Source organism: Perca flavescens, chromosome 3, assembly GCF_004354835.1.
Source record: "Perca flavescens isolate YP-PL-M2 chromosome 3, PFLA_1.0, whole genome shotgun sequence".
Taxonomy (NCBI): domain Eukaryota; kingdom Metazoa; phylum Chordata; class Actinopteri; order Perciformes; family Percidae; genus Perca; species Perca flavescens.
The window spans coordinates 5,787,567-5,797,961 of NC_041333.1; the positions used below are offsets into that span (position 1 = coordinate 5,787,567).

The window sequence follows — 10,395 nt, forward strand, 5'->3', positions numbered from 1 at the left end:
CATGAGGTCCATCCCCACCAGTTCAAATGGCTCTTTTACCTAAAAGTGAAGAGTTGGATAATTAAACACCTCTACAGGAAGCTTGTAAGCACATTTAGATGCATGGGATATTCATTGCACAAATAACCTCACCTCGATTGGGTTGTACTGTTTTTTTTTCTTTTAGACTGGCACGCTTTGCCTGCCAATCAGGACACGGACCAATCTAAAGCCAAATAATATTAAAATGAATGTATATCATAGGCATTTGGTCAAGCAGAAACAGTAAGTAAGGGAAAAAGATCACATGTGTTTTAATAGAATCCATTTGATTGATTTGTTCAGTTGGCCTTGATGTAAATAAACTGAGGTCATTTTGGGTGAGCCTTTTAACTTACCCATTTGCAGATATCAAACTCCATTCCAGGCCAGTAATACCTGCTGATGATTGCGTGTTTTTTCAATCCCGCAATGTGTGACCCAAGGCTGCTGCTGTGCATTTACAGAAAAATGTTGTCTGCTTCTGAGGCTGATGTAACAACCGGCATATATAGTAAAGAACTCCATCTGGTCAAAAAAAAAGGTCAATTTATTCTAAATATAACAGAAAAAATCATTTGAACTTCAATTAAATTTCAATTAAATTTTATTTATAGTATCAAATCTTAACAGAGTTATCTCGAGACACTTTACAGATAGAAGGTCCAGACCACACTGTAATTTCCAAAGCCCCAACAATTACAGTAATTACCTTAACGTACCCTTAAGTACAAAATTTGAAGCTCTTAATTATGGGGTGCCGTTTGTAAAGCGGCTCCCTCTGAAAATAACAGCAACATTTTGTCACATTTAGCTTCAAACAATGTTTAAAAAACTGGTATGAATTTTTAAGGGTCACTTTTTAGCACATTTAGAACAATATTTGTCAACTTAGAGATATTTTAAATAGTTAAATCTAAACATTAAATGTTACACCTAAATGTTAAATTTAAATATAAATCTAAATATTAAATCTAAATGTTAAATCTAAATCTAAATGTTAAATCTAAATATTAAATCTTAATCTAAATCTAAATGTTAAATCTAAATCTAAATGTTAAATCTAAATATTAAATCTAAATCTATATCTAAATGTTAATTCTAAAATATTAAATCTAAATCTAAATGTTAAATCTAAATATTAAATCTAAATCTAAATGTTAAATCTAAATATTAAATCTAAATCTAAATGTTAAATCTAAATGTTAAATCTAAATCTAAATGTTGAATCTAAATGTTTCGAGTGAAACTAAATATTTAGCTAATATGCAAATTCAAAATACCGGTAATCGTAAGTACCAAAATAAAAGCTCGAGGAGGTCAGTGTGTGTTTATAGTGTCAAATTATGAATAACAAAACATCTCATCCAGGGAAATGGACTCTTGGACATGGATTATCGTGATAATAACTACCTAAATAATGAACACGTTTTTTTAACTATTTAAAATATCTCTAAGTTGACAAATATTGTTCTAAATGTGCTAAAAAGTGACCCTTAAAAATTCATACCAGTTTTTTAAACATTGTTTGAAGCTAAATGTGACAAAATGTTGCTGTTATTTTCAGAGGGAGCCGCTTTACAAACGGCACCCCATACTTAATTGTGTATCTCTGCTGTTTTGTTAAACCCAAAGGGAATAAATTATGGACTTTAAAGTCCATAATTTCTTTAACAAGTTTTGGATCCATTCTTTTTTTTATTCATTCCTTTTTTAAACAAACTTTTCTCCCTACTTCCAACACTGTTGTAACTTCTGCAAAGCCTATATACTGATAGTACTAATGAGTAAATTGACTGCAAACGTGAAACTGCAGGCTTGATGGGCTCACCTAATTTGCACCTGCAATTGACATTATTGTCAGTTCTGTGGAAACACATGAGATGGCCAATAATCACAAAGAGGTATGTTGTTTGGGTTAGCATATACTTCTGGCCTTATATTGTATGTTTTCTATAACTGATTATCCATAATCTTGTGTAACAATTTCATATCCAGCCTATAAATAAATGGTTTGTGATATTTTCACATTTTAAGTAGCCTATATCATCAAGCTTGAAGCTACTAACATAAATAGCCTATTTAATGAATCTTAGGGCCCTATCTTGCACCCAGCGCAATTGCTTTTGTACACCGACGCATGTATCATTCCTATTTTGCACCCAACACACAGCATACTTTTCCCTCCACAGACGCGTCTGTAAATTAGGGAATGTATTTGCGCTCCCGGGGGCGGTTCAGTGAAAAGAGGAGGCTTGTTCAGGCGCAAACATTCCCCGGTGCTATTTTGCAGTTTCAGAAAACAATTCCGCTACAGACCAGGAAAAACCTGGTCTAAAGTCAGTGGCGCGTTATTGAGATGCTATTTTAGGGGGGCATGCTTGGCCATAATGTAGCGTGCGCACAACGCACATAGATGGACACAGCAGTTCCCATTTTTGCAAACCATACATAATTACAAGGAAAAATATTAACTGAAAATGCGCTTCAGGTGTTTGGATAGATCAGGAGGCACTTTACAGTACAGTCTGCAAAAAGTCACAGCATTCTTTGTGGCTTGTTGTGTTTTACACAACATTTCCATGAATCATGGATGTGTTGATGACATAAATGAGGAAATATTAGAGGACTTAAGGAGACGTGATGTTGAACTACGGTGGGATTGGACACTCTAGCGGGATCTGGTCTGAGAGTGGCAATGCGCTCCTGGTGGTGCGGGTGGATGGAGATGGAGTGGGGGGGAGGAGGAAGGGGCACAACAGGAGCAAGTGGTGTGTTTGGAGGCCCACGCTCTAACCTGACTCCGCCAGATGGATTGCTTCGCATTTGCTCGGCATATCCATCTGGGAACTTTCCGTTGGAGAACTTTTGGGAAGGGGCGGAAATACTGGTTAGCTGATTGGATGAACCATCTGTCTATCACCTATGTTGGTGATAGACGGGCCAAATCAACCAATCAGATCCACGAAGCGTATGAAAATACAACCACAAGTCCGCCCCTGCTACTGCAGGCAAAGCATAGCTCGTTAGCTCAGCATGCAAGCAGCATGTCGGTAAAGGATATTTGCCGTTTGCGTAACGAGAATTTAGGAATAAAAGGCACCATTTCAGGTTCTCGGACCATATTCCAAAAGAAGGATCCAAGAGAAAAAAAGCATTAGCGAGCAGCTAACAGAATTAGGGCTACCGCTGTCTGAAAATACTGGTTAGCTGATTGGATAAGCCATCTGTCTATCACCACCTAACCCACCTCAAAACCAACGCTGATTGGCCAGGTCGTTTGGCTAACGGCTCCAAATTTTCTCTACCTGAAGATGCCAGACTGATCTGCGATTCAGGACGGTCTCACGAGGCTACCACGCTCCATGGCTGCAGCAATCCTCTCCATAATGTGGAGATGCGCCCGAGAGGCCGCAGCAACATCACCACCCGGCCAAGACGGGCATTTATTACTTTGCCGCATTCCAGACAGCTCCCGCTGGCGTGCGCCAGGCAAATCCGCCGTCATAATAGCAATCCGCCATGGAACAAGCGCGCCTGCTCTAAAAGGGAATGTGAGATGACGCTCTGATTGGTTTATTGCACGTTACGCCCAAACCACACCTAGCTACTTCAGACCAACCCATTTTAGAATTGCGTCGGGCGCAAGACTCATTTATCCCGCCGGCATAATAGCAACAACGTCCAAGATCCGCCCACAAAGCTACTTGCGTTTCATGTTTGATACTTGCGTTTCAGATCGTTAAAATGGGGCCCTTAATGTTAGTAGCTTAAGGCTACTAACATAAATAGCCTTTATGATTTAAATTAATGTTAGTAGCTTAAGGCTACACGGTGTGGTCACAACTTGATCTGACTGCCTCCTGTTTTAAAGATATGATGTATGAGATATTTTAATGTTATACTTTATTATCACTTATTACTGTAGAGCCTGTTGCGCACTGAGTTGGTCTGCTGCCTTTCCCACTTGTTTTCCCACAATGGCACAAGTTTGAATCCCGTGAAATCATGTTTTTCTTTATTTATTTATTTATTATGTGCTTACTGTGGACAAACATACAAGACGTGCATTTTGTTAGCCTGACAAGCCAGAATCACATCAAGATGTTGGGTCTGGGAACTCACCATTTCAAACTTTTTTTTTTGATAGAGTAAACTCCGAACACATCTTCCTTTTTTAAGAATTATTTCTGTGCCGTTCTTTCTCCTTTTCTCAAAGAAAAGCTTAACTCAAGTCTTCCAGAAGACCGCTGTTCCCAGCAGCAGCAGCCATAAGCTTGCCCACCGACTCTATACACAATGGCCCTCATTTATCAAAAGTGCGTACACCAAATTTCCAGCGTACAACTGGCGTACACCCAAAACCACGGTGACTTTGAGATTTATCAATATGGACGTTGGCGTACGGCACGCTCAAATCCTACGCCAGCTCAGGAGGTGGTGTACATGTACGCACGTTTTGAGTTAGTGCGGAAATGCGCAGAAAAATAATTCCTAACACCACAAAACGCACTGACAAACTAAAAGATATGATATATTATGACCCACTGTAAAAAAACAACATAGTAATTATAAACTTCAGTGTTTATTTTTGTGCAACATGGACTTCAATGTTTAATTTGTGTGACTTTACCAAAGCATTTGATTTGTAGGCATATGTATTCCTTCAGTTGCGAGCCTGTCCGCTTTATCTGATGTTTCAGGGTTAGGCCCGGCAGTTGCGCACGGACTGGGTTCAGTAATGAAAGGCTTTCAATGACCAAAAAATAATTCAGACTGACAAAATAATAAAAATTACATTCTTCTTCTTTTAAATAATAATAACAATAATAATACAAATCATAATAACGACATTCTTCTTCTAAATAACAATAAGCCTCAATAATAAAAATCATAATAATAATAATAATAATAAGAAGAAGAATATTACAAATTGTCATGCAATTATTAATGTGCATGAATAGTACTCCACATCATCATCACTATTATACACCCCAATACATGTGACGTGATACAAAATTAAATGCTAATTGTTTCAAAACACGTGCTGTAAAATAATGCATTATGATAGGTCATTTGCTCATCCAAACGATTTCCACCGTACACCAATTCTCAATGATGGCTGACCTGGCGCTTTTAGAAGACACATATGCGCCCTTGAGAAGGGAAAGAGTATTTCAGGATAGGCGAGATCTTCTGAATGAATCAGATGAATGGCTGATGAGCAGATTCCGTCTTCCAAGACGGCACCCACGATGCCTTCATTTATTAGCACAGCAGCGTGCGCAGACGGCTGCAGGAGGGCGCATTGAGGGGTCATGGTTATCTTTTAGGTGAGTATTAAGAGCAAATTTATTTTGCAAAATATATTTGTTTCCTAACCTCTCTTTTCCCATTTAGGTGACAGGGGTTATCCTCTTTTAGACTTTTTGATCACCCCTGTGCCAAACCCCGTGATGCATCAGGAGCGCAACGTCAACCCCACGCACGCACGAACACGAGCCATTGTGGAGCGCTGCGTGGGGCTCCTAAAAAGGTAGATAGCTCTGCCTGGCACACGCGGGGGGCACGTTGCTCTATTCGCCAAAGAAGGTGTGCAACATCATTTTGGCATGTGCCGTCTTGCACAACATGGCCATTTGACGCGCTGGCCCCAAACCCAGAAGTGCCAGTGCAACAGAGGGCAGCACCACCGGCTTTAGGAGCTGTTCAGCTCAGACAGGACCTTGTTCGCCGGTTTTAAGGGTAAGTTACAATAACAGACTTTGTTTTCATGGTTTTACTTTTTTTTTTTAAGTTTACATTTAATCGCTTCAATGTCGTATTTATTGACACTAATGAATGGTTAATTTCGACCAGTAGTCTACAAATTTCTGTCTGTCTTTCCAGGACCTCATCCGTCAGGACCCTTTGCCGTGGCGCACGGGAGGCTGGTGGACGGGCCTCGGCTTCCCCCGCTTGCACCTGCTCAGGCTCTGGGTGGGGCGCAAGGATAGGCTCAGGCTCCTGGATGGGCTGAGGGGGAGATGCCTCGAGGGCGCTGGGGCCTGCAGTGCCATCATCTGCAAAACAATAGAGCAAAATTTAAATAAAATGAGTTAACTATGGACTTATGTGTGAGTTTTGTTATTGGTCTATCAAATTTAAGTTTACCATAAATGTCGTCGGTATCTCCCCCACCGGTGATACCTTCTAAAGACACCGTTCCGATGAGGGCTGCCGCCCGCTCCTCGTTTGGTGTCAGCTGGAGGCTTGGATCCGGTGGGCCTCCCCCAGTCTGACTCTGGCTCCTCTTCAGTGCCGAGACGCACCTCTTTCTGGCGATCTTTATATCTGACCACTTTTTTTCACCTACAATAAACCAGAAAACTCTTGCTTAACTTGATCACTATTGGTCTATATTAAGCAAAAAAGAAAACTCATGCTTAACTTGATCACTATTGGTCTATATTAAGCAATAAAAAATTCTTACCTCTGCTGGAGTGCGCTTCTCAACCCCCACACTATTAACAGAACTCTTTATTGTTTAAACAAATAAATAAAAGTATAAATAAATAAATGCAGAAATATAGTGAAAATAAATACATTTTGGTAACATAAATGGCTATTTCTGTATTTTTACATGTCTATTTATTTATGCATTTCTATATGTATTTATTTATGTATTTTTACATTTATATATTTATGTATTTATACATTTATTTATATATTTATGTATTTATATATTTATTTATTTACATATTTATTTATTTCTACATTTATTTATTTATGTATTTCTGCATTTCTACATTTATTTTTTTCTGTATTTCCACATTTCTACATTTATTTATTTCTGTATTTCCACATTTATTTTTCCCTGCGCTTGTATGCTAATTGAGTGGGAGGTGCCAACATCAGTCTGAACAAGGATTGGTTAGCTGGGGGCCGTGTCGCTAACCAGACAGAAGCAAACGATCCATCCGTCGCTTTGACTCCGTCTCTTGTAGCTAATGTGACTGTGGGGTCACTCTACAGTGGTGAGAGAGAGCAAGATATAGAGGAAGTTTATGTATGTTTATGTAAGTCATAATGGTAAATTATTGTGCTTGTGCTGGTTGCACAAAGTCCAGTCTGTCAGGAAATCGTGTACATGATTTTCCTTGTAGGAAAAGCAAGGTTTTTTGTTTTTGGGTGCGTTTTGTGCAGGTGAAGTGAGCAGACTTCACTGCCGCGTAGGGCTGGACCCGAATATTCGAATATTCGTTCGGTGGGTTGGTATTCGATTTGAAAATTTGACATTCGAATATTCGTTATTTATTTATTTTTTTTCTATTTAATTTAATTTTTGTTTATTTCTGCATTTATCGCTCGTTCACACTCCAGTCCAGTTGGTGGAGGTAATGCACATTTAAGTTGGTTTGCCAACCGCCAATAAACTACAAAGAAGAAGAAGATACTGTCGGTACACGATGACGCCCACTTCGAGCATTTAGCAAGCTGGGCAGAGAAGCTAGCGGCGATAACAAGTGCGGAAATGGAAAACTTTTGCGTTTTTCCGTTGTGATTCGGCCAGAAACTTCAACATTGTGAGGCGAAGACATCGTTTTGGAATATAAAGCTTGGATATTACATTTCCTCGGACTCTTGGGGATTTATGAAAATCAAGTTTTGGTCAAAATACCACTTTGTTGCTGAAAGGACAACGAAAACTGGTATGCGTGCACTCTCGGCTGCGCAGATTACAGCTGAATTGTTTTATTTTCTGTTACTTTGTAACAGTTGTGTACATGGCTGTATATTTTAAAGATTTAATGCTTTAAAGTTATAAAAACGCTCATGAGTGGAAGTTTTATCGAGGTTACAGCGACGCCCCGGTCACAAAGTGTCCCGTTGACGAGACGGTGATCCTTGAGATGTTAAAAGTGTATTAATTCTGAACGCATCTGACCTGTCTATCTATATTGCACCAAATACGACACTGCACTCCCTTCTGAAGTCGTTTGGATGAAAGGTTCTCAAAATAATCAAAATGCAAACAAACAGACACATAGAGATTCCTGCCTTTATTAGAGATAATAATATGTTCAGCCCCCTCTCTCCGAAGCTTCGACTATTCGATGCTCATTACTACCGAAGCTTCGAAGCTCAAAAAATGGTATTAGGACCAGCCCTACTGCCGCATCTGTCACCACACACTCGGTCGTTTGTGGCATTCATTTCACTCCGGAGAGTTATAGACATGATTTGTTGGAGTCTCGGATGGGATTTTATGTGAGACTGATTACCGATGCTTTTTTTTAAGCTAGCTATGAGCTGTTGGCAGCTAGCTAGCTAGCACAAACACCCCCATTTCCCCCGCATTTTATTAAGCTAGCTATGAGCTGTTGGCAGGCAGCTAGCTAGCCCAAAACTCCAGTTTCTCCTGCATTTCATATCGATTTTGTATCCCAGTAGTCTACCCTCTGGTAATTTATAGGTATATTGATATATTAATCAATATGTTGAAATCTCCTAGATTCTGCCACTAGAGGTTTTGACACTTCAGAGCTGCTTTGGTTTTATTTCTCTTTTTTTTATTTTTTTATTTATTTTTATTATTATTGATCCAGTTGGTAACTAAGCTTGTATCCTATTTTTGTGAGTGATTTTGAACCTCTGTGTTTTTCAGATTTTGGCAGAGAGTGCAGCCAGTAATGAAGGGATAGATGCACCTAGCACTGTAGATTTTGAAGAGACAGAGGGCTTCTCTCTACAGGATCCTGGACCATTAGTGCTTCATCGTGGATCACAGTGCAACATCAGATGTCTGCAATGCTCATCAGGTAGTGTAAGTTGTATCTATAATTAGCTGTATATGACACATAAACATTTACAAATTACTTCTAATGGTAGGAAGAAGACATTTCATACTGGACTGTATTAGGTTGTGCATGTGTTGTGACCACTATGTGATGTTGTGCAACTCATTTTTTTTTTTTTCCCGCCTAGCAGTTTTCCTTGGACTAGGGTGGCCCCTAAATCATGGCTGCAGCTGTCGCCTTGGTCCTGCTACACCCTGCTACGCCGTGCAGTTCCCTGCTACGTCCTGTAACGCCCTGCTACACCATGAACTACCGCAACTACTATTTATAGTCGTAGTTCAGTTATCTTTATTGTGACTATTATTGCCACTGTTCATCACACCCCCAACCGGCACCGTCAGAGCCGCCTACCAAGAGCCTGGGTCTGTCCCAGGTTTCTTCCTGAGAGGGAGGTTTTCCTCGCCACTGTCACACTGAATGCTTGCTCTTGGGGGAATTACTAGAATTGTTGGTTCCCTGTAAATTATAGTGTGGTCTAGACCTACTCTATTTGTAAAGTGTCTTGAGATAACTCTTGTTATGATGTATTAAAGTTGATAAAGATGAGACTTTATTGATCTGGTGGTGAAATTTACAAGCTACCTGCCAAGTCAAACTTCTAAAAGTAATGCAAAAGTAGTGTAAAGCATTACAATTCAGAGACAGTAATATTGTAATATAACTAATTACTCTGAAATGACAGTAAATAGTAATCTATAATGAACTACATTTTGGAAGCAACTTGCCCAACACTCCTAGTTACTATCAATGAAATTATGAATACATTTTATACAACAAGACACTTTGTGATTGTGTTCATTTTGTGAAAACAAAATATATTTATTGATTGCCTCCCTTCCTCTGGAAACTGCCTCCTGATTGCGGCCACAACGAAAGCTGGTATCGCCTTCCTGATCTTCCTGCCCAGAAACCCATATGTCTATCGGACCACCTGCCTGTAGGCTGTGTATCGGAATTGCCTAGAGAATGATAGGGGTGCAATGTTGATATTGATAATTCTGTTAACATAGTCAATATGATCAAGAGTGATAGACTTATTTGATGTAACATTTTCAGTTATTCTATTCCATAAAGGTATGTATGCACATCAGAGTTTCAAAATCTGCTAATCCCTCAGCATCAATAATGCACATTAGATTAGATTATACTTTATTGTCATTGTGCAGAGTACAAGTACAAAGGCAACAAAATGCAGTTTGCGTCCAACCAGAAGTGAAAAAAAATCAAATATGTATTACCAACAGTGTTGGAAAGGATACTTTCAAAACGTATTTCGTTACAGAATACAGAATACATGCCCACAAATGTAATTTGTAACGTATTCTGTTACGTTACTCAATCTGAGTAACGTATCCTGAATACTTGGATTACTTCAGGATTACTTCTACATTGAATTGCGTTTTATAAGTGGAGGAATGCGACCATCACATCCAGCTTACTAAACAGGCATATTATGGTGTGTTATTTTCATTCCAACTGGCTGAATGTGTACCTGAACAAGCAGATAGATTATTGTATTGGTAGTCCCGAACTGCAT

The 10,395-nt window shown here is 39.2% G+C and overlaps 1 long non-coding RNA gene across 1 annotated transcript; it reads left to right on the top strand.

Annotated features, from left to right (window-relative positions):
- Positions 1-4,923: 4,923 nt before the first annotated feature.
- LOC114553315 (uncharacterized) lies at positions 4,924-6,088 on the top strand. Its single transcript, XR_003692289.1, has 3 exons — positions 4,924-5,351; positions 5,419-5,763; positions 5,908-6,088. It is a non-coding gene; the product is annotated as an uncharacterized LOC114553315 (long non-coding RNA).
- The last annotated feature ends 4,307 nt before the right edge of the window (positions 6,089-10,395 follow it).